Source organism: Mesoplodon densirostris, chromosome 11 (genome assembly GCF_025265405.1).
Source record: "Mesoplodon densirostris isolate mMesDen1 chromosome 11, mMesDen1 primary haplotype, whole genome shotgun sequence".
NCBI lineage: Eukaryota > Metazoa > Chordata > Mammalia > Artiodactyla > Ziphiidae > Mesoplodon > Mesoplodon densirostris.
The window spans coordinates 89,130,730-89,155,623 of NC_082671.1; the positions used below are offsets into that span (position 1 = coordinate 89,130,730).

At 37.5% G+C, this 24,894-nt stretch overlaps 1 non-coding gene across 1 annotated transcript; it reads right to left on the reverse strand.

The window, feature by feature from the left end:
* Positions 1 to 23,434: 23,434 nt before the first annotated feature.
* On the reverse strand, positions 23,435 to 23,541 carry LOC132499688 (U6 spliceosomal RNA). Its single transcript, XR_009533917.1, has one exon. It is a non-coding gene; the product is annotated as a U6 spliceosomal RNA (small nuclear RNA).
* Between the last annotated feature and the right edge of the window lie 1,353 nt (positions 23,542 to 24,894).

The following is a 24,894-nucleotide window of genomic DNA, read 5'->3' on the forward strand; positions in this document are numbered from 1 at the left end:
GGAGCCAGGGGTTTTTAGTGGATGAAAACAGCAGAGGTGAAAACAACGATCTAGGTACAGTCCTTTGGAAACAGTAGACTTTATTCTGCTCAATAAATTAGTTCTTTGTCTTCTTTCCTTTATTTAATGTAGGCACAGCTGACTGTAGCCCAATGATGCTAACAAAAAATTGAAAAAATTAGAAAACACAATACTCAACCTTGGTTCTGAGTTCTTATTAATTCTAAGCCCAAATATATCCAATGATTTATTTCTGTGAGTTATTAAAATCCATAAATTTATTCTCTTAGGAAAGAATTTATTGGCCCCATTTTAAACTTCACTAAAAAGTAAGAACCATGGATGCTGAGATGTTTTCCCTATTGATTACTTAACCTAAAGTCACAAAGACATTTTCCTATATTTTCTTCTAGAGGTTTTATAGTTTTCAGTTTCATTTCTAGGTCTATGATATATTTTGAGTTAGCTTTTGTATATGGTGTGAAGTATAGATCAAATGTCTTTCTTTTTTTCCCCTTATGCATATGGAAATCCAATTGTTCCAGTATCATCTACTGAAAAGACAATCCTTTTTTTCTACTGAATATTCTTCTCTCCTTTGTTAAATGACTATATATATGTGGGTCTATTTCTGGACTCTATTTTTTTCACATTGACTTATTTGCCTATCTTCACATTAACACCATACTCTTTTGAAGTTTTTCATTTTGGGGTGCTTTTCCTTTTTTTCTTGCCTTATTGCTCTGGTTAGAACCTCCAGTACAATTTTGAATAGAAGTGGTTGTGAGTGGATATCCTTGCCTTGTTCTTGATCTTAGGAAGTAAGTTAAGTCTTTCACAATGAAGAATAATGTTAGATGAAAATTTATTATAGATCCCCTTTATTAAATTTTTTAAAAAGTGTCTGTTGCCAGTGTGCTGACAGTTTTTTAAGTAAGTAATGTGTGTTGGATTTTGTCAAATGATTTTTCTGTGTCTAGTGAGATGATATATTTTCTTCAGTCTGATAATAGTGAATTGCATTGGTTTGTTTTCAAGTGTTAAACTAACCTCACACCCAAGATAAGCCCCAATTTGTCATGACGTATTATTCTTTTAATATATTGTTGGATTCAATTTGCTAACATTTTATTAGGAATTTTTGTATCCTTCTTCATGAGAGATATTAGTCTGTAGTTTTCTTTTCCTATAATAACTTTGCCTGATTTTGATATTAGAATAATACTTGCCCCATAAATGAGTTGGAAAGATTTTCCTCTGCAATTTTCTGGCAGAATATGCATAGATTTGTATTTTTTCTTTCTTACATGTTTGGTGGACTTAGTGAAGCTACACATTTTTGGAAATTTTTAACTTGATATTCAGTTTCCTCAATAAATATAGGACTATTCAGATTATCTGAGAAGACCCAAATTACTTTTTGATACTGTTTAACTGATAGTCTTGCTTCTGAAGAAAATTGGAAAAAAAGGAGAATTCTCTAGCATTAGAGACTTGTAAAAATTAGAGGAAAAAGAAGGTAAGAAAAACAGAATAAAACCAATTGCAAAAGACGTTTTTAAAATTCATGTGAATTTTTGTGTGTGTGTGTGGTACGCGGGCCTCTCACTGTTGTGGCCTCTCCCCTTGCGGAGCATAGGCTCCGGATGCGCAGGCTCAGCGGCCGTGGCTCACGGGCCCAGCCGCTCTGCAGCATGTGGGATCCTCCCAGACCGGGGCATGAACCCGTGTCCCCTGCATCGGCAGGCGGACTCTCAACCACTAAGCCACCAGGGAAGCCCAATTCATGTGAATTTTGACAGTGGAAAAAAAAGTATGTCAAGGGGTTTTCTTAATCTAAATACATCTAAGTTTGTAAGGTTTGTCCTTATCAGATATCATTAATTTATATATGCCATATAAAGTATATGGAGATGGATAGGTCATGATTAGTAATACATAATATTTCATATTAGTACTGATATAATCAAGATAATGTAAATGTCAAGAAATAAAATTCCTTTATTCATGCATTTATTCACACTCACTTATATATTCATTGATTCAGTACCTTAACACATTCATGAAATTATTTATTCCTAAATGTCAGTTACTGAAGATCTTTTATGTGCCAGACACTATTTGAGGCCCTGGAAATTTAGCTGTGAACAATAAAGACCAGCATAGGAAAACAAATAGGAAAACTTCCGATGACCATAAATACTGTAATAAAAATAAAGCCAAATGATGCAAAAGAGAATGATCTAGGGGCTGCTTTAGATTGGGGGATCAGAGGGTATTAGTAAGGAGATGGAATTCAAGCTGACCCCTCAATGACAAAAAGGAACTTGTCACGAATGTATTTAGAGGACAAATAATTCATGCAAAGGAAACAACTCATGAATAAAAGAACATGATGGAATGAGCTGGGCCTATCTGAGGATATCTGAGGCCAGTAGAGCTGGATGAGACTGAGGGAAATGCAGACAGTGGGAGCTAAAGAGAAGTGGAGAGGACCTACATAAAAGGCACTTTAGGCCAAAGTGTAGTGTACTTTAGTCAGGAGAAATGGGAATTTCATGGACCGCAACAAGCAGAAAAGTGACATATGACTTATACTTTTAAAAGATCATCCAGATGCTATGTGGAGAATAGACTGGGGCAAGAGTAGAAATGAGGAGATCAGATGAAAAATGATGGTGGCTTGAACCAGGGTGATGGTAACAGATATGGAAATAAGTGAAGAGATATGTGTTACACTTTGGACATAGACACGACATGCTGCTGGACTAGATTAAGGAGTTGGAGAATATTTCCCTCCAGCTGACTGGCACATTTTTGGCCTTAGTGGCTGCATGTGGTGTTATCATTTCCTGAGATAGAAGGTACTGAATAAGAAGATTTGAAGGAATGCAAATTAATAGGTTTTTGGGGATATCTTAAATTTGAGGTATCTAATGGATATTCCAGTGGAAATGTCAAATAGGCATTTGAATGATATAAATTCAGAGTTTAGGGTGATGTCACTCACTCACTCATTCACTCATTACACAAAAACTTACTAAGAGACTATTATATGTGAGGTAACTGTGACAGCAATGGGGATGTTAATATAAGGAAGAAGTAAGGTCATCTCTTCAAAAATATTCAGCTTTTAGAAAGGGAGACAGGCATATAAATGCATAATTACTATACAGTGGGGTAAGTGATATAATAAAGGAAGGAACAGATCATTTTAAATATCAGTTGATGGCAAATCATTTCTGATTGAGGGAATTGATAAAGGAGCTGCTAAAAATTTCAAGTTGATAGTATTTTACTTTTAGTGCAGAAATGATGCCAAATTACTAGAGTAAAATTTGTGAAAATAATCTTGTAAATATATATGAGATCTTTGAAAGTTAAGCTGGATATCTTCAGAAAGACACCATAGATCTCATACACATTTACAAGAGTATTTTCAGAAATGTTACAGACAAATAGAAGAATCAATGCACCACATGCACTGCAAGTAGAGCATTTCTCACGTATTGCATGTGGTCCAATTAGTCTTATCACCTTTTCTGGATAACGTACTGTCCAACGAGTAATTCAATGGGCATCAATTTCCTTTCCATCTTCTTTAATATTGTCTAGGCAAGTGAGAATTTGTCAAGGTATATTTAAAAAATAGCAATAAGTGCCCACATCCTCCAGGCAGTTTCCTGGCAACACATATATACCAAATCTTATTTTCAAATGCTTGCTGCTGCTATCACCTACTCTACTTAATTAAGGACTTTGTGGACTTCTTGTCCTACTTCTGTCTGTTTCTGCTTCACATACAGCCTTGAAAGCAGAAAGCAAATTGCTTGAAACCAAAAGTTCAATTCCTTCTTGCACCCTCCTGGAAACTGTGAGTGTGGGGGAAGAGATGGGTGATTAGGTAGATAATTTGCCTCAGTCAGACAGGTTATGTATTCCCAGCAGAGTTAAGAAATAAGAATGCTCTAAATGGAGGAAGCAGTTTTCCTGTCAATTTTCAGGTCCCTCTTCAGGTGTGTAGTGCAAGGTCTAAAATTAAGTCCCAATATTATGTGCTGTCTTGACATCTGGTGAAACCAGGAGGACCTCAAATAGCCTAACCACAAGCTCCCCTTCCAATTCTGCTTCTGTGAATAAGGTCTCCTAGCCAAGCAACCCTTCTTATCAAGAGGGCCAACTGAAGTTTCTGGTTATGCCTGAGAAGTCAGTTTCAGGGATTATGCAAACAAGCTAATTATGTCCTCCCACAGAGCCAGGGGTCATCCCACCCTCTTGGTACTACAAAGCCCACCTCCCCCAGCTGTTCACTCTGTTTCTGAGTGCAGCCCCCATGTAGCCCTGCATTGAATGCAGTGTTTTACTCCTCTGGGCTGTGAGTATACGTGACTAATAAACTGCTGCCAAGCTCATCTGTTTGATGTCAGGTGTTGTGCGTTTGGCCATCCCCATAATATTAGGGCAGGGATCTCTTTTTCATGAATGGGGTGACTAGGGGGTGGTTGAAACAAGATGGTACTAGAATACACACAGCTTTTTGCCCTGGACAGGAACAGAACACTTTAAGAACAGGAGGGGTACACCTTCACCCCAAGAAGTGTGGGTTGATAGCAGCTAATTTCCAATGTAACCAAAAGAAATAACTTGCCTTCTCTGCCAACATAAATTGTCCTGTTTTCTGAAACTTGATGTTATATATACACAGCTCTGCTTTCTTCCTGCCTCCTTGCCTTTTGATATGATCCTCTACCTGCACCAGTATCTTAATTCTCAGTTTTGCATAGATTAGTCCCTTTTCTAATTAAACCTTCTTTTCTGGGGGCCTTTCCAAGATACACAGCCTTCTCACACTGTGCTACAATGGGTGTTCAGAAGCAGGCGTTCTGTGAAAACAAATCCTTTCCATCCTCTCTTGGCCCTTGACTTCTACAATTATGATCCTTCAGGTTTTGATTGGAGTCTATTCTTTGCTCGTCAACTCCTGCCAAGTTCAGTAGTTAGGATGCTTGCATGTGGTCTCATTATTTTGTTTGGAGTATTATCCATTTTTAGATCACCAGGCAATGTTCCTTCCAAAAATGTAAAAACTCCACCACAAACGATAGCTATTAGAGTTTCTTTCCTGCTCCTTGGATTAGCACTGTGAATTAAAGTTGACTAACATCTATTACCCACATGGGTATGTCTGCGAACATTTGACACAGTAAGTTGTGACCCACTTGCAGTCGCCTTCAGTCTCCAAGCATATACAGTTTTCAGGAATAACTGTTGATGGTATCAGCTTTGTAGCTATTTTCATATACATAGGTAGCCACTCCGTAGTCACACATGTGCACATACATACACACTCATGCACACTCTATTTTCATACGTACAATAGATTACTTGTTTGTTCCCCATTCTCTCTCCTCTGCTGCAAAAATATTCCATTTCCATTTGATTCTAATGGAAAATGTTCTCCAGAGTGAAAGGGGGCACTTGGTTATCTAATAAACTGGAGCTGCAGTGATAACACATTCAGAGTTGTCAAGGAGGAGGAGATTGATTTCTGCAAATGGAATCAGATGGCAACCAAAAGTGATAGCTTCAAAACTATCTCCCCCTTCTGTTTGACATCGATCTTTTCTACATGTGCCAGCTCATTATCTGGTGGGCAAAGGGGAATTGCGACTTGACGTCATCCATGGCAGTTTTACAACGGAAAGTGGAAGGGCAGACTGTCTGGTACTGATTGACAGAGGTTTTTAGCCCACAAATGATGGCATGATATACTTATCTGGGAAGAAAAGTATTTATTTGTGGATCAGAGTTGCATTTAAATAGCTGGAGATCATGTTGTAAATGGTGAGAAAACCTACAATATCCAATTTCAGTCTACGTTAGTATTTAAAAAAATAGGCTTGTATTAATATGGCATTTCTCAGCTCATACTTTGGTCTGCTCTGCAAACTGAAGACAATTTAATTTTAGTTTGAGTCTTTGGAGCACTTTGGTGTATTTCCAAGGGCAGATTAAAGACAATTCATGGGCTGTGGAATGCATCACAGTTACCCAAGTTAGGACCTGGTAATTGATACAAATGAATGAATGCATTTACTATAGAAGGGTTCTGATATCAAGCAGGGCTAATGAAATTGTTTTAAATGGATTCTTTACCTCATTTTAAAAAGAGTGTCTGTAACCCCATCAATTTACATTGAAATGTCCTTTTGGCCTTCCAGGGAGATCCGTATATGCATTTATTTTTGATAATCAGTATATACATTTATTTTTGATAATCAGTATATACATTTCTTTTTGAGTTGTTGCTGCCCTCTATTACACATGTGTCTGTCACAGTGTGCTCTCAGTGTCTGGGAATTGAGCATCACATACTTTTTGCATTAACACTGGAGATAATACAGCTTTAATGGAACTGGAATCCTGTGGCACATGGAACAAACAACTCCCTGCTTTTAGGCAGAGTGCACTAATAATAGTACATCAAAATACACTGCAGCACAGGCATTGAGTCGACATATTCAGTTTCCAACCCCCCCCCCCCCCGGTCCCACACATTTTATTTTATTTATTTATTTTTTAACATCTTTATTGGAGTATAATTGCTTTACATTGTTGTGTTAGTTTCTGCTGTACAACAAAGTGAATCAGCTATACGTATACATATATCCCCGTATCCCCTCTCTCTTGCATCTCCCTCCCACCCTCCCTATCCCACCCCTCTAAGTGGTCACAAAGCACCGAGCTGATCTCTCTGTGCTATGTGGCTGCTTCCCACTAGCCATCTATTTTACATTTGGTAGTGTATATTTGTCCATGCCACTCTCTTACTTTGTCCCAGCTTACCCTTCCCCTTCCCCATGTCCTCAAGTGCATTCTCTACGCCTGTGCCTTTATTCCTGTCCTGCCTCTAGGTTCTTCAGAACCATTTTTTTTTATATTCCATATAAATGCCCATCCCCTGGCCAACCACCATTCTAGTTTCTGTCCTTATAAATTTGACTATTCCAGGTACCTTGGATAAGTGGAATTATCAATATTTCTCTTTTTGTGACTGACTTATTCCATTTAGCATAGTGTCCTCAAGTTTCATTCATGTTGTAAAATGTATCTGAATTTCCTTCCTTTCTAAGGCTGAATAACATTCCATTTTGTTTATCTATTTATCTGTTATTCAACTTAGGTTTTTTACATCTTTTGTCCATTGTGAATAATGTTGCTAAAAACATGGGTATACAAATGTCTCTTTGAGACCCTACTTTCAGTTCCTTTGGGTGTATAACCAGGAGTGAAATGCTATATCACATAGTAACTTTTTTTTTTTTTTTTTTTTTTTTTGCGGTACGCGGGCCTCTCACTGGCTCACGGGCCCAGCTGCTCCGCGGCATGTGGGATCCTCCCAGACCGGGGCACGAACCCGTGTTCCCTGCATTGGCAGTCAGACTCCCAACCACTGCGCCACCAGGGAAGCCCAGTAACTTATTTTTAATCTTTTGAAGAAACACCATATTGTTTTCACAGCAGCTACACCATGTTACATTTCCACCAACACTGAATGAGGGTTCCAATTTCTCCACATCCTCACCAGCACTTGATGTTTGTTTTTATAGTATCCAGCCTAATGGGTGTGCTTCACTACCCTTTTTGGGGTCTGCCATTGATCCTCTTTGTAGATTCTTTCTTCTAACACTGGCTCCCTAGCCACAAAGAGCAGATCCAAAAACACAAAGAGCCACAAAGAGCAGATCCTTGTGCTGGTGTAAGTTTCTAGGCCTCAAAAAAGCAGAGATTAGCAGATGTCTTTGACTTTTTGGCTATCAAACTCAAATGTGCAGATACATACTTTGCCTCCTCAGGATTTTTGTTCTGTCTTAATTTGGGTTTACACTAAGTTAATCCCTTAGACTCAAGACTGTTCAACTTTCCTGCCATTTGTAAAACACTGATTACCTCTTCAGGCAGAATTAATGTACCCTTTAACTTTTTTCCCAAGACTTTCTATATATTGCTTAAGTTGATACATTACAGTAAAATTATTTGCTTATGTATTTCTCTGGAGCAGACCCAACTGACCCAATTACCATCCCCACTTTGTTTTGACTAAAAGAAGTTTTTCTTTTGAATAGCCTATAACCAGCTAAAAACCTATATTCCACAGACTCTTTTACAGGCAAGGCTATCCACATGACACAGTTCTGATTAAGAGAATAACTGGAACATTGTTGGTGATTTCTGAATAAGTTTTGGTTTCCTAATGTAGGTATAACTTCCTTCTTTATAACTGGAATACAGATGAGAGGATAGACATGGAGCAGCCATTTTGGAGGTCTGTGGCAACCATGAAAATAAAAGCCATACGTGAAGGATGATGAAACAAAAACATAAAAAGAAGCTATTATGATGTAATGGAACTTCCGGTACCATGATTAGCTGTGTACTATGGATTTTCTAAAAATATGATAAAATATCAACCTGTTTGGTAAAGCCACTGTTTCCCAGTATTTTTTTCACATCACAAAATATATAGAAAATGATAATATTTGATACTTACAAGGAAAAGGCAACTCATAGACAAAGCTGAACATTCAGAATGCTCTTTTTGCTCTCAAATAGAAGTACCTTATCTTGTCACACCTATAACACATGGGCAAAACAATAATGTATTGTGTAGCGTGCCTGTTGGGAATCTCTGACTAAACCACAACAGTCATATTGTTTTTTCAAGGAGCTGAACATAATTTCTTACTAATAGAGTTTCTCTAGCTAGACAATGAGATTATTGAGAGCAAAACTATGCATTATTTATCTTGTTTCTCTCTTATCCAGTATGCTGCTAGAAACATAGTAATTACTCAACAAATATTTATTGAATAAATGAAAAGAAAAAATAATTCATTATTTCAGACTGACTGGTGTTCTCATAGTTCTGGATCGTGCTCCTTTCTGACTAAAAGGAGTTATTCATTTTCTCCCTGCCTGGAAAAACTTCCTAATTCCTCTCCATGTAGCCAAATCCTATTCATTCTTCAAAGTTCTTCTTAACTCTCATCTCTTCCATAAAACTCTTCTTAACATTTTGGCTCAGATCATACCATTTTATTCCTTTCTCTGTACTCCTATAATTCATGCTGAAAGAAACGTTCACTGTGGCCTTAAAAATACAGGTGTCCTCCAACTAATGACCCAGCTTTTCCAGGTCATATGCTAGCCATATTTCCTAATGACAGAAGGCTGTACTTTGGATATTCCTTTTCTAAAAACATATTTCATTCCATGAAAATACAAACAATTGATGACAAAATAAAAAATTAATCAAGCAAACAATAAAAAAATATAAGAATTACATTTTAAATGTTCTCCTTGGGGAAATGCTTTGTCTGAGATAAATCAGCTGCAGTTTCCTAAAGTATGAATCCAGTAAAGTTGGGCTAAGCACACTAAATTAGTCAGAATCTCCCTAGGTTAAACGCTGAGATTTTTCAGCTCTTAGAACTGCATTTAGAGATATTATTATCTGTCCCAAAATTTCTACTGAAAATTTGATACAAGGTAGGCTTATAAAGGTCTTTGGTTGGTAAACTAGAGCTGGGCCTTTTATTTCCTGCAACAATTCTCTCCTGTCTAATTCATCACCTTAAATATTGTGGAGAAAACTCACCTTTCTGGACATAATTAGATGCTTTTGGATCAATGCTTAGAGCTTCCCCTGAGCGCTAGGAATTTACTAGTATTCCTCTTGCTACAATCAAATTATTCTTTCCTCACTCTAAAATATCTTTTATTTTTCACTTTTCCTGTTTTTCAGTATTTTGGAGAGAGAATATTTTACCAGAATTTTTGCTCAGGTGTGTTTGATTGTACATTCATATCATCAAAAGTTATTGCATTTATATCCATGTATTTAGTGAACTGGACACTGATTAAACAGTCTGGTGTATCACCTTCCTACTGCTTTCTTTTAGCTGGATTTGAAGAATTACTCAGGCCTCAGTTTGAGTCTACCATGAGGAACACTGCCATCTAACATAGTACCTTTTTAGTATATCCAAAAGGGTACTACAGTATTTTTGAATTTGATATATTTAATGTTTCTAGAATTTGCAGCCTATTAAGACCTTTATTCTTTGTTGGAATATCATATGTAGGTAACCCCTTTAAAATCTCTACTGATAAATATAGCAGGATTGGTTGAGATGTTGAAGAAGGGGCAAAGACTGAGACATGTACACTAACCTTAGACCAAAATTTTCTACTTTAGCTCTTAAAATATTTGTGACTTTGGACAATAACTAAGTCACTATAAGTCTTTGCTTCCTCATCTGGAAAATGAAGCTGGTTCTAAACTTACCTACCACACAGAGTTGTTATAAAAAATCATTAACATATTCAACACGCTTTGTAAATTGAAAGCTTTATTTTGAAAATCCAACTACATATGTTAGTGTCCAGTATTCACACATTGACCCACATTTTCCCTATGAAAGGGAATAATGTTTTTCATATTGTAAGGCTATTTCACTATTTTGAATTGTATTAATGTTCTTAATCATTTGGTTAATGTATCCCTTGGATATTTCTGGGTTGGTTTACTCCCAGTTTGCTACCAAACTGAAATATTACTGTACTGTACTCTGTTCTCATTGAGGGAAGAAATGCTTACCTGCTTGCTTAAAGTAATTTAAATCTGAAATAATGGTCTTTATACCTTCAAAATTTTTATATTCCTTGATAACTGGATGGGTAATAAATGTTCTAAATTTTTTGAGCATTAAACACTCATGGCTTATAAACAGACTTTATTTGGGGTTGTACTCTTTGCTTATCTTTTGGGTTTTCATATCAGATACCTTTCAGTCTTGAAGAAGCAGTTACAATAAAATATCTTAGAGGAAATTCCCTGGCAATCCACTGGTTAGGAGTCCATGCTTCCACTGCAGGGGGCATGGGTTTGATCCCTGGTCAGGGACTAAGATCCCACACACCACGTGGTGCAGCCAGAAATAAAATAAAATAAAATATCTTAGAACTGAGAAGTCACTTATCACTGGTTAGAGATAATCCACGGCCCTGTAAAATGTGCCCATGGCCGGTTCTGGTAGTTTATTTTGAAAGGTTAGTTCACAGTGCCAAAGAAGCCCTTTAACAGGAAGCTCATAGGGCCTGTTTACCAGGTAATTCTGCCACATACATTCAACTTGCAACTGTTTTTAAATTCAGAGCCATAAGGCCTTCTGCAGGTATGGCTTTCAGTAGGTTGTAAAGTGTTTAAACAGATGGGACATTGTTATTAGCATGGATAATATATTTTCATCATATTAGCATTGAAAGTGATTTCCCAGATAATGGCCTAGACAAATGTTTGTAGAATCTGTCTAGTTAATTCACCAAAAATGCAGCCTGGCTTTCAGGAGCCATCCTACTTTTATTGAATGTTTTTGATTAAACATTTAACTCCAGTGAATTTCTTACCACATTGTTAAAGAAACTCTGTTACTTTGTGTTCTTCTTGGAGTCATTGTTATTGTATTATTTAACCTAATAGTGACTTCTGACTAATCCAGAAACCCATTTTAAGTTAAATAGCTACACATTTTACTATATATTAAGTGATTTATTTAAAAAATAATCTCAACAAAGGTCTTTTTATATTTCCACAGGTATCATGGAGTACAGGGCAAAGTGTTGTTTGAACTTACTAGATGAGATACTGTAGCGGGGGTCCAAACCTCATGAATTGTGCACTCTTCAACCTAAGGGTTAGCCACAGAATAGCTATGTCATCTATTTATTCCATCAGCAAATTAAGTGTATCATATGTAGCAGTCACTGGGCTAGGTGCTGGGGACACAAAAGATAAAAAAGAGTATCTTTTTTTTTGTGAAGACAAGGAAATGACTGACATTTAAAAAGTACATTTGCGACTTGTTGTAATTAGGGCTCCGTGGGGACTTAATACTTATGAGCTGAGTGGCTGAGTTACATAAAGTGTTCTGTCTCAGCCCCAATTTCCCCATTAGGATGGAGGATATTAACCATATAGGTTTCCAGAGTTGCTGGAAGAGTTAAATGGGATATGGTTGGCCTGGTATAAATGGAAGCTGTATAGAGTGGGGAAAAAAAATAACGAAGATTTGAATAACTTAGAGTTCACAATATTTACACACCATTTATGTCCTTCCCTAAATTTCTCAGCTGATAAATATTCTAGCAACTATTTCAGTATTGCTTTGATTAGTTTTGAGGTTCTTTGAGTCTCTAAATTGCCAAGTTCCTGGTTATTGTTATAACCTATGTGAGACATAGAGAAGCCCTGATAGCAGCTCTTGGTTTGGCTGACTGACATTTTCTTTGTTTTTGGTTTCCTGACTCAGTTATAAAACCTCTATCACCAATACTAACACCCCTCCACCAACAAATGAAAAATAACTCATGGGCTTCCCTGGTGGCACAGTGGTTGAGAGTCCGCCTGCCGATGCAGAGGATGCGGGTTCGTGCCCCGGTCCGGGAGGATCCCACATGCCGCAGAGCAGCTGGGCCCGTGAGCCATGGCCGCTGAGCCTGCGCGTCCAGAGCCTGTGCTCCGCAATGGGAGAGGCCACAACAGTGAGAGGCCCGTGTACCGCAAAAAAAAAAAAACAAAAAAAAAAACAAAAACAAAACTCATAAAAATAGCTGTGTTAGTTTCCTATTGCTGCTGTGATAAACTACCACAAATTTAGTGGCTTAAAGTACACCAATTGATTCACTTAGAGTTCTGGAGGACGGAAGTCTAAAATGGATCAGCAAAGATGCATTCCTTCTGGAGGCTCTTGTGCAAATCCATTTCCTTGCCTTTTCCAGCTTCTAGAGGCTGCCCACATTCCTTGGCTCATGGCTCCACATCACTCCAACCTCTGCTTCTGTTGTCACCTTGCTTCTCTGATTCTGACTCTACTGCCTCCCAATTACAAGGCCCCTATAGTTACAATGAACTCAATGGCATAACCCAAGATATTCTCACATCTCAAGTTTCTTAATCACATCCACAAAGCTCCTTTTGCCATATAAAGTAACATATTCACAGCTTCCAGGGATTAAGCCAGGGGCATCTTTGGGAAGCTATTATTTTTACCTACCACAAAGTATAAGAGATGAAAAGAAATCTAAAACATATTTTATTTTTCAGGAATTAGCTGAGATGGCAGACAATAGACAAAGAACAGGTGATGAAGAAATGTGACACTCTCTTTCAATGGACGTAATCAATTCTGTTAGGACTAATTGAGGGAAAAGCCAAACAGTGGTGTGAATTATATAGTTTTGTTCATCAAAGCAGTATATTGGCATTGACTAACAAAGAATAACTTGGACTAAGCTAATTGAAAATGACCTAGTAGACATTGTTAAGAAATTTGTTTGGGGGAACAGATAGGAAGAGTTAGAAATTAGCATATGGATTCATCATGAAATAATCATAGTTTGTTATTTTTTATGGTACTATAGAGATCAAAAAAGTTTCTTGGATATTATTTTCCTTTTAATACTGTGAGCACCCTTATAAGGTGTATGTGTCTTGAACCCTATATTTCTGATGAAGCATTGAGGCTCAGAGATATTAAATAGCTAGCTCGGGGTTCCAGACTGGAATGCTAGGTGAGGGACTAACTGGCAAAGATCGAATCTGTGAACTCTGATGCCTCAGTATACCTGAAACCCATTAGATCCCAAAAGTAGCTGAAAATTTCCCTTTCAAGTCTTGTTTACACTATGAATTCCCCTTGCTGTGCTAAATGATCACAGTTTAAGGCTACAGAAAATTCTCTCAGTTAACAAATAACACCCTTTTTTTCTTATTTTCTTATTTCTAATATCACTGTAATGCAATTCATCACATCCCTGAGGTGAGCTACTACTACATTCAATAGTACACTCTTTATCTTACCTTCTTTCACAGCCACCAGCAAAACTAAATGTTGTCTTTTATTTTCTGAACCATTTCTAATAAAGGACCAAGCATTTTTACCAACTTTCAAAGATGACCTACCTACAATTGCTTTCACAAATTATTAATCCCTGTTTAGTAATGAACCATTTGCAGCTGGTCAACATTGGAGCACGCTTACTAGAACCTGCTCATGTGAGAAGCAACAAGCAAATTAAACCTGCATCTGCCTTTGTGACTCTCAGCGTGAGACTCACAGCAGATATGCCATGCCTTCCAGTCGGGCTCCTACTGCATCTCCTCTGGAGGACAGATACCTATGTTTTACTGCTTCTTGTTCCATGAAATTCATTTCGTGTTGACTAGAGAGCCAACATTTTAAGTCAGACAAACACAAGCATACTCTTATAATTTGGTGCAAAATCTGTCCTCAGTTTTAACTAATCTGGAGGATAACAACTTATCCCTTTGAACTACCCCCAAAGGATCCCAAAGTGACATTCCATCATTCTAAATTTATTCTCTAAATGCAGGCAATTACCATCCAGATGTTTTCCTGGGGGTGAAAGAAAATCTTGATTTTATGTAAAGGCAAGAGATACTATTTATTTAAAGATATATAAACAACAACAAAAATGTGCCAAATAACTCTCTGGGCTCTCCAGCTTTATAGATCCCATGATTCAAATTTGTGCCTCAGCAAAATACATCACAGTATATTATAGGTCATCAGTTTCATTCTCACTTGGTCCACTTGTGCATTTTCCAAGCATCTTCTGAATTGATTTACTTAGCTAACTTCACATGTATTCATCATCAGGACCACAAATGGCTTACAGTGAATTGAATAATGTCAAGAAACCTTTAGTCTAGCCTCTGTGTGAATTACCAGAGGATCTTCCTACTGCAATTAGTGAAGTGCCAATCAGGGAGACTCCTTATATACTCAATTTCTGTACACACCTCACCCCACACTACTTCCACAGTCATTATGCTTTCATCTTCTCACATCTAGCCTAGACAGCTGTTACATCTACTTTAAAATATTTTTTTCCTTAACAAATTCTTTGTTTTATGTTATTGTCCAGTGAGGCTTACAGACTAGAAGAAAAAAGCCAACAAAACAAAACAGCAGGTACTCTATCATTCTGAAAGATTCCAATGCATAAGCCTTTATGACACAGACTTCTGCTATATTTTGTAACAGCAGCTTGTCACATGGGTCCCAGTTCATAGTATGGGTCATTATTTTCTGAATTGAATTTGCTTATCTGCTCTTCCCTTTATGGGTAACACTACCTAGGACACCAAGCTCACACTACTTTTAAGAGTGCTCTTTTGAAATCTTTTTCTCTCCATTTTTGAACACTGTGCACTGGAATTAATAATATAACATATGTATCTGGTAAAATGGCTCATTTTAATCAGGCTCTTCTGTTCCTGTGGTGTCTCAGACTTAAGGAAGAAACTTTGACTTTTGATTATTTTCTTCTATTTCATTTTTCAAACTCTCATTTTACCTAGTTCTGCCATAAAGCAATTTTTTGAAAAAGCACTGCTATCTGGTTTCTCGATCATTTAAAAAACCTGTGGTCTGAGAGCCTCCTTCCTACTCAGCCCCACACTAAAGCAAGTGACCTTGTTGCAAGCCGAATATTGTCCTTTGCTTTGATGCTCACATCCCCACCATTTTGTATGCTCCTATTACTATTGTCGGCTCTTATTAGTGTGGACAGAGCCATCCCCAGGATAAAGCCCACCAGAGCAATGGCTTTATGCCCCCAAACACTAGGTAGCTCACACTTTTGTCACTAGGCTGCAAGTCCGAGAGCTGTGGTGGGGGGCAGGCAAGGTAGGGAGATGGTGGGAGGAAAGTCCTTGATAGAGAATACTACAAAGAACCAGAGCTCACATTTTTCCACAATTTATCAACCTCCCTTTCTGCTTCATACCCCTACACTCCTCCTTTTCTCTCACACTGCACCATCAAGCCCCCCATCCCCAAAAGAAACAGGCAATACTATTCCATCCATGTATTTACACATCCTCTGTATCAGTTTTGGTTTTAAACGATCATCACCAACTCGGCCTTCTTTACCTAAAGTGAAATTTACTGAACTGTTATGGGGCCTCACAATATTAATGGGAGGTAAGTGGACAGAACGGATAAGGCCCAAGAATAACTGAGGGATGGGCAGTAGAAATCACATCAAAAGTAACGCTGCAGGGCTTCCCTGGTGGCGCAGTGGTTGAGAGCCCGCCTGCCGATGCAGGGGACACGGGTTCGTGCCCCGGTCCGGGAAGATCCCACATGCCGTGGAGTGGCTGGGCCCGTGAGCCATGGCTGCTGAGCCTGCGCGTCTGGAGCCTGTGCTCCGTGACAGGAGAGGCCACAGCAGTGAGAGGCCCGTGTACCACAAAAAAAAAAAAAAAGTAACGCTGCAGAATTGGTCTGATCCATAAGCTGCTACAGCTGAGGTGCATATGAGGGTGTCTTTAGAATGCAAAGCCCTGGGAGGAAGATCTGAATGACCACAGCTACTGTTAGTCCAAACTGAATTTTTGTATGAATTATTGTAGAACATGGCATCCCATCTGGGGAGACACAGCCCCATAGGTGCCAGGCGTGGCAAGCAGACCCCAGCTGATTTTCAGTCCCCACTGACCATCTTGATAGGATGTTCTTATGAATAGGGCACAACCTGCATAATCTTTCCCAGGACTCTGAGGTTGGGTTGTGCCTGACTGAAACAGGAAGGGACGGAGAGAAGGATCTGATTCACTTGATATTCTTAGTGGGAGGTGGGCACTGTATACGGTGGAGAATCCACCAAAAGGGAAAATGGAGGAGGATAATTAAAAAGAAAAATATTGAGAAAGACCCATTGTGTATCCAGGGATCTAAAGACATCATTTGTTACATCATTTCATTTTCATCTTCCCTTGAATGAAAGTACTTATAGGCTCCGAGGAGTGCCAAGGATGAAAGGACTTCCCCTCTTTATGATTTGTATGGGCTTCGACACCCCTAAATTCAGCCTCCTTAGACTTCACAAGATCACATGTAAGTGATATTATAAGAAAAGGATACATAATCAATGTTAGACAACTAGGAAATCATTCTTCCCTTATTTAGTATAGCATTTTTAGGGAGAGAGAATTATACAAATTATACAGTTTAGGAAATGTGGTCTTTAATAACATTAATGCTTAGACCAAATTTTGGTTTTGCTTAAATTAAGTGCATGTTTCGGTTAGTGATCATATGCCCTTGGTATATCTGGAATAAAGTAGTACGCTATCCCTTCAATTTTTATTTTGTATGTTTGTAATGATTCCAGTAGCTTTCTGATTATTCAAAGATTAAACACATGGTTTTCATTTCAGTTCTCTCCCCAAACCTCATTAAAGTGAAAGTAAAGGAATTAAAAATGGTAAAAACACAAAAAGAAAAAGAATGCAAGAAGAGACAATAATAGATTGAAACGGCAACTATTTGTAGTAAATGGAAAGTGAATGGAGGAGTTAGTATTGCTGAGAAAGCTGGATAAAAGTACTGGCTGGAGAGAAAGACAGTGAGAACTGTGCTTAGTTCTTTCTCCAGATCCCTGCACAGGCTCTGGGAAAGAGCATTACACAAAGCAGGGAAGGTATGCTGCAATCAGGAAGGTGGTGGGAAGTCTCTTTAGAGACAGGTAAAATCTTCTTCCCTGGTGTGTGCAGTCAACAGATTCACCCATCTTGAGTCTGGCAGGAGACTGCAGGTTTATCCTGAATTGGAATAAGAGGCCCTCATCTGTGACATGAATGGACCTTGAGGGCATTATGCTAACTAAAATAGCCAGACAGAGAAAAACAAATACTGTAAGATATCACTTACATGTGGAATCTAAAAAAAAAAAAAAAAAAAAAAAAAAAAAATCATAGAAGAGTAGAATGGACTGGAGGGTGGGAAAAACGAGATGTTGGTCAAAGGGTACAAACTTCCAGTTATAAGATGAATATGTTCTGGGAATCTAATGTACAGCATAGGGACTATAGTTAACAGTACTATATTATATACTTGAAAGTCCTTTAAAAGAATAGATCTTAAATGTTCTCAGCATACCGACATACAAAAAGGTAATTATATGAGGTGACAGATGTATTAACTAACTTTATTGTGGTAATAATTTCACAATACACACAGGTATCAAATCATCACATCATATACCTTAAACTTACACTATGTTATTTGTCAATTATGTCAACAAAGCTGGAAAATTTTAAATAAAAAATCAATTGTATTTCTATATACTAGCAGTGGACACATGGAAAACAAGGCAAATGAATTACCTAGGTAGGTATAATTCTAGCAAAACATCTACAAGACTTGTGAGGTAAAAACTACAACATATTGATGAAAGAAATCAAAGAAAATTTAAGTAAATGGAGAGGTACTCTATTAAAAAAAAAGAGAGAATAAGATGCACTGAGCTCAGGGACAGGAGGTAGAGCAGAAGGCAGAAGAGAGGAGCCAAACTGAAAACAGATAATTAAATAAATGTTTAGACATTGAACTATGAAACTAATGCCCCCCATAATGCTTATCATATACTGCTACCAGGATATTGGAGGGTTATGTTTTGGGGAAAATGGAATGGGCTGTGGGGTAGGATTCCCAATATGAAATGAAAAAATTCCAAATAAATCACTCTCAAGGAGAAGTCTCTCAGCTGGAAGATTTCATGTTCTCACACAGACCTTCAATTCAAGCTTCTGATGCCCCAATCTTAAAAATGAACAGCTAACAAAAATCCCAGGCTGTAGAGGAAAGCCCCACCCCAAAATAAAGACATCAAAGAGAAAAAAAAAAAACTCACAGAAAACAGGAATGCAGAGAACAGATGAAGACTATAATTAAAACTATAATTTATGTTCTCAGATAAATAAGTCATTGCATCTAATAAGATACTATAAAAGTAGAACTGTCAGTTAGCTAGATAGAGCTCTTAGAGACTAGAAATATGAATATAGAAATAAAAAACTCATCCAAAGAGCTAGATAATAAAACCAAGGTATTATAGAAAGCAGAACAAAATTAAATGAAAAATATGATAGACATAAAAAGATAAGATTATTAGTAGATCAGTCCAGGAAGTCCAAAGGCTGACCAAAAAGAGTCCCCCAAACAAGATAACAGAAGGGAGGAAATTAGTAAATGAAGAATACAATAAAAAGTTCCAAAACTAAAACAATGAAGTTTCCAAATAAACAGAGCCTAAAAAATGTCTAGCAGAACTATTAAGAAAATGATCACACTAAGGCCCATCACTGTGAGACTTCAAAATACTGGCAATACTGAGAAGATGCAAAAATATTCAAGCAGCAAAATTAAAAAGTTCACATTTGAAAGAAAACAAATTTAGGATCAAATTGGACTCCTCAAGAGAAATATTCAAGGCAAGAAATCAAGGAAAAAATGGGGACAAAATTCTGGATTCTCCAAAACCAGGAGAAGTCATTACAAGAAATAAAAACTAGAGACCAATATTGTTCATGAGTATAGATGCAACATCCTCAATCAAATATTAGCAAATCAAATCCAACAATATATTAAAAAATTATACAACATAACCATGTGGGATTTTTTTTCTGGATATACAAGGCTAGTTCGACACTTGAAAATCAAGTAATGCACTAAATCACATCAACAGGATAAAGAAGAAAATCATATGATCTTATCAATAGTGGCAGAAAAAGCATTTGACAATATCTAACACTCATTCATGTGTAAAAACAAAAACAAACAAAAAACCAAAAACCCAAAACAAAACACTCAGTAATCTAAGAATAGAAGAGAAATTTCTCAACTTGATATAGAACATTTACAAAAAACCTACAGCTAACATTATACTTAATGGTGAGAAATGAGATTTTTTTCCCCCTAAGATCAAGAACAAGGCAAGGATGTCCCTCTTACCATTCCTACTCAACATCATAGTAGAAGTCCTAGCTTTTACAATAAGAAAATGAAACAAAAGTTATACAAATAGGGAAGGAAAACAAAACAAAACAAAACTGTCTTTGTTCACAGATGATTGCCTACAAAAATTCCCAAAGAGTTAACAACAAAGAAAACAACAAAATTAAACTACCAAATGCTGGTGAGGATGTAGAAAAATAGGAACTCTTATTTATTCATTGTTGGTGGGAATGCAGCATGCCACATTGGAAGACAGTATGGCAATTCCCTACAAAGCTAAATTTGGTTTTACTATATGATCCAGCAATTGTGCTTCCGGGTAATTACCCAAATGAGTTGAAAACTTTTGTCCTTACAAAAACCTGCATATGAATGCTTAAAGAGACTTTATTCATAATTGCCAAAATATTGGAAGCAACTGAAATGTTCTTCAAAAGATGAATGGATAAAGTGATACATTCATACAACAGAATATTATTCAACAATAAAGAGAAATGAGCTGCCAAGCCATTGAAAGACATGGAGGAAGCTTAAGTACATACTGTTAGTGGAAAAAGTCAGTCTGAAAAGGCTGCACTCTGTATGATTCCAACTATATAACATTCTGGAAAAGGCAAAACTTATAGAGACAGTAAAAGATCAGTGGTTGCCAGAAGTTTGGGGAGAGGGAGGATGGATGAATTTAAAAAAAAGTTCTGGACCCTAATGACTGACAATTATCCCACATGGAGAAGGAACTTGTCCCTTCCCAAGACATCCAAAAGTCTTATCCCACTATGGGGTCAAGCAAGTTCAGAATATTTCATCATTTAAATTAGTTTGAAGTAGAATGGGGTAAGAGGAGGCTTCTCAGGGAAAGTTCCTCAGTCACAGCTTTTAAAGAATAATTTATATTGACTTGAAGGCTAGTGAACTGAGAGACGAGTTATTTGACACCTGCCCTTCCCTTCCCTTCATCCTTTGTATACATATACCCTGTGATTAGATAATTGTAAAAAAAAAAAAAAAAAAGGGGGAAACAGAGGCCCAGAGTAGTCACTAGTCAACAACAATTATGAAATCCAATGGGCACCTGCTTCCAGTCCTTGATGAGGGCTCAGTTCTCCTTTCTGCAAGAGGCTCTTCCTATCTCTTAGTGAGTCATCTTCCTTCTCTTTAGAAATGGCCTGTGTTTGTAGCTGAGTAGCTTTCTCAGTCTGCTTCCTGTTCATTAAAGTTTGGGGGCCCAGAAGCCTCTTTTCGGTGTAAATGATTTCTGTTCAATTCATTCAAAGCTGTAGGTGCTTCCATAGTTATAGTTTCTTATAAATCTTATTGTCGTCGACTCCATTAGAAAAAGCCACTCCCACAGGTCTCTTTGAGACGGACTTCATTCTACTTTGGGCCAAGCGTAAGGGTCTTTTGGACAAGTCCTTTAAGATTCTTAAAGCCTTTATCTAGCTGAGAGGGTCTCTGAGATATAACCTTAAATCTCTCTAAGGTTACAACTAGAACTCTTGTAGCCTACTCTAATATGACCACCTAATCAAAAGTGTTCTTCCCCTTTCCCCTACTGTGTAGTCAACCATAGAACTTAATATTTCTTGATATTTTCAAGTTTATTTAAAATTTTTTTCATTTGATTGTTATCTGCCGCTGCTGATTAAAATGTAGGATCCGGGCCTCCCTGGTGGCGCAGTGGTTGAGAGTCCGCCTGCCGATGCAGGGGACACGGGTTCGTGCCCCGATCCCGGAGGATCCCACATGCCGCGGAGCGGCTGGGCCCGCGAGCCATGGCCGCGGAGCCTGTGTGTCCGGAGCCTGTGCTCCGCAACGGGAGAGGCCACAGCAGTGAGAGGCCCGCGTACAGCAAAAAAAAAAAAAAAAAAAAAAAAAAAAAAGTAGGATCCATGGGATAAACAATTTCATTTTGTTTTCCATAGTGTACCCAGGGCCAAATCCAGTGTCTGTTACATAGTGGGTCATAAATATTTGTGACTGAAACAATAAGTGAGCATTACTGATAATAGTGGTATTGGTACTACTGGTTATTGATTTAATAATAAGTTACAGTTGAAATGCATTTAGAGAGAAAGCCACATGTTTCCATTAAAAATGAGTCTTGGCTTAATTATCGGGCCCTTGTGGCTATACCAAAAGTGGGGATACACCCCAAAGGATGCCATCACACTCCCCCTTGGCCTATATCTGTATTAGATTTCCATATCAGTGGAATTAACTATTCTTATTCCCAGTTTCCTACTTATCTTACAGGGCTGTGAGAAGAATTAAAAATAAATTCCTACATAGCCACTTGATAGAAGAAGCACTAGATGTAGTGTAGCTTTTATTATTGTTAAGAGAAGGAAAGAACTTCCATCCTGGAGTGAATCTTTACATTTCATTCATCATCCTTACTTCAGTAACAAATTATTTGATCATGAAATGTGTTTTAATAACTATTTTTTCAATATTAGACACTCTGACATGCTTCTATATATTTATTTTTTGAGGGTTATCTGCATCTTTCCTTTTTTTAAAAAAATTATTTTACTGAAGTATAGTTGATTTACAATGTTGTGTTAATTTCTACTGTACAGCAAAGTGATTCAGTTATACATATATATACATTCCTTTTCATATTCTTTTCCATTATGGTTTATCACAGGATATTGAATATAGTTGCTTCTATATATTAAATAGAGATTCCCATCCCATCATGAAATAGTCAATAATAGAGTAACAATAAAAATAATAACTAATAAAGTATTGTCTATGGCAAAATTTTACCTCTTATTAAAATGGATGCTGAATTGTTACTGGCAATTTATAATCCAGTTGCTATTAGGTTAGACCAGAATGACAAAATGGGGACATTTCCATTTTTCTACAAATATCTTCTGACACCAGCATTCATTCTTGTAAATTGAGGGAAGTGATAGTATGTTGAGATTATTTCCCAGTTTGTCTTTTTTTCTGTCCTTGAGAGGTCTTCACATACAGCCCCATATTCATTTTCAGAAGCAGCATAAGCCCAGGGCTTCCTCACTCTAATTCCCTGCACTAAACACTTTATATAACATTCAATTCTAACGGTAACACCGCAAGGTAGATATTAGAGCAGGGTTAGATAAATGTTTTCTGTAAAGGGCCACAGATTAACTATCTTAGGCTCTGTGGGCCATGCAGTCCCTATTGTAACTTTCTGTCTGGTCACAAGAAAGCAGCATAGAAAGCAGACCATATGTAAACAAATGAGTGTGGCTATCTTCCAATAAAGCTTTATTTATGGATCATGAAATTTAAATTTCATACTATGTTTGTATGTCACGAAACATTCTTCTTCCTTTGATTTTAATACTTAAAGATTTAAAAAATTAGCTTGCAAGTTGAGCCAAAACAGATGGCAAGCCACATTTGTCCCAGAGGTCCTAGTTTGCTGATCCCTGTAATGTACAGACTAGGAATGGGTTCAGAGAGGTCACAAAACCTCCCCAAAGTGACACTACCAGTGAGTGGGGGAGCCCAGACTCAAAAGTGGGTATCTCTGATTCTCTCTCTTTTTTTTTTTAAATACGGAACTCTTCACGAATTTGAGTGTCATCCTTGCGCAGGGGCCAGGCTAATCTTCTCTGTATCATTCCAATTTTAGTATATGTGCTGCCAAAGCAAGCACTCTGATTCTTAACTCATGTGGTATATTGCCTCTTGGACAGTGATCTTAACTCTTATCTTAAATTTTAAAACTCTAGTTTCAATAAACTAGAAATTCAGATCACTTTTGTTTAGCCTGGAAAACTGACCACTGCTTACAACATTTTATTTATATATATATATGAAAAGATAGCTCCATTTCTAAGTCACATCATTACTTTGGGATTATTCTCTGCTCTGGGGACTGCCTATAGGAGGTTCATATGCACTTACATATGAAAACATTTGTTCCTTTCTTCTACAAGCATTTAAACAATAGTGTTACAATTTAATATATGATGATTACTTTGCACCAATGTATAAACAGATGCATATTCAGCTAAAATTCAGTTTCCCTTGTGATCTATCCACAGTGCCAACAATTGCAAGACCCCTGCCCTCCACTCCCCCACCTCCCAGCTGAGGACAGAAAGAGGTTGGCTCACTAGCCACACTGGAGACCGGATTTCTCCTGGGTACATCGGGATGATCATAATATTTGCACAGAGCTCTGCCCTGCCTCATGTTAGTCTAACTATAACTATAGAGTTGACTGAGCATCTGGGACAGTGCAGGATACAAAAAGATTTTCCCAGCCCTGAAGAAAAACACGTCATGTACAAATGCTTATGTTTATATCTCCTCTCCCCGATGTTTTCACCCATCAAATCTTTGCTCTCTGGGGGAGATTTGGGTCCAGTCTGTTTGTTGAGGGTCTACTTATTATCTTGAGCTCTAAAACTCTAACCTTTTATATTTTAATTCAAAAGGGAGCATTGTTCCAAATCATCCATTATTTTCAACGAGGGCAAAATAATACAAGCTGTCAAGAGCCCCCCAGCACAGGTAATTTATTGCTCAGAAATTCTGGGTTGAATGTATTCTTCAGGAAAGCATTCTTCAAAACCAAATATCAGGCACCACCGTGTAGGAATCAGACTGTAAATGATTAAAAACACGATGGATCACTGGTCAGTCGTTTGGTCTGTCTAAAATCATTATGCTTGGAAGAGAAGTTAAGAAGCTAGGAAAGGAAACCCTTTGAGGTCTGCTCCCTATAAAGAAAGAGAATTAAAAAGAAAGCCCAGTCCTCCTCCTCCCCCAACATCACAGACAGTGTATGTGTACACACATAGACACAGACAAACACACACACAGCCACAGATTGCTCAAATAGCCCAGGGCTAAAGGTTAAGAATTATAAGGTTAAGATTTAAAAATGTAAGTTTGGGCAATGATTTAAAACAGATAAGGAATAAATCAAAGTAAAGAGCATTATTTAATCCTATAAATGTGCTAGCCTATGGTATACTTAAAGATGTAGGTAAAGGCATTT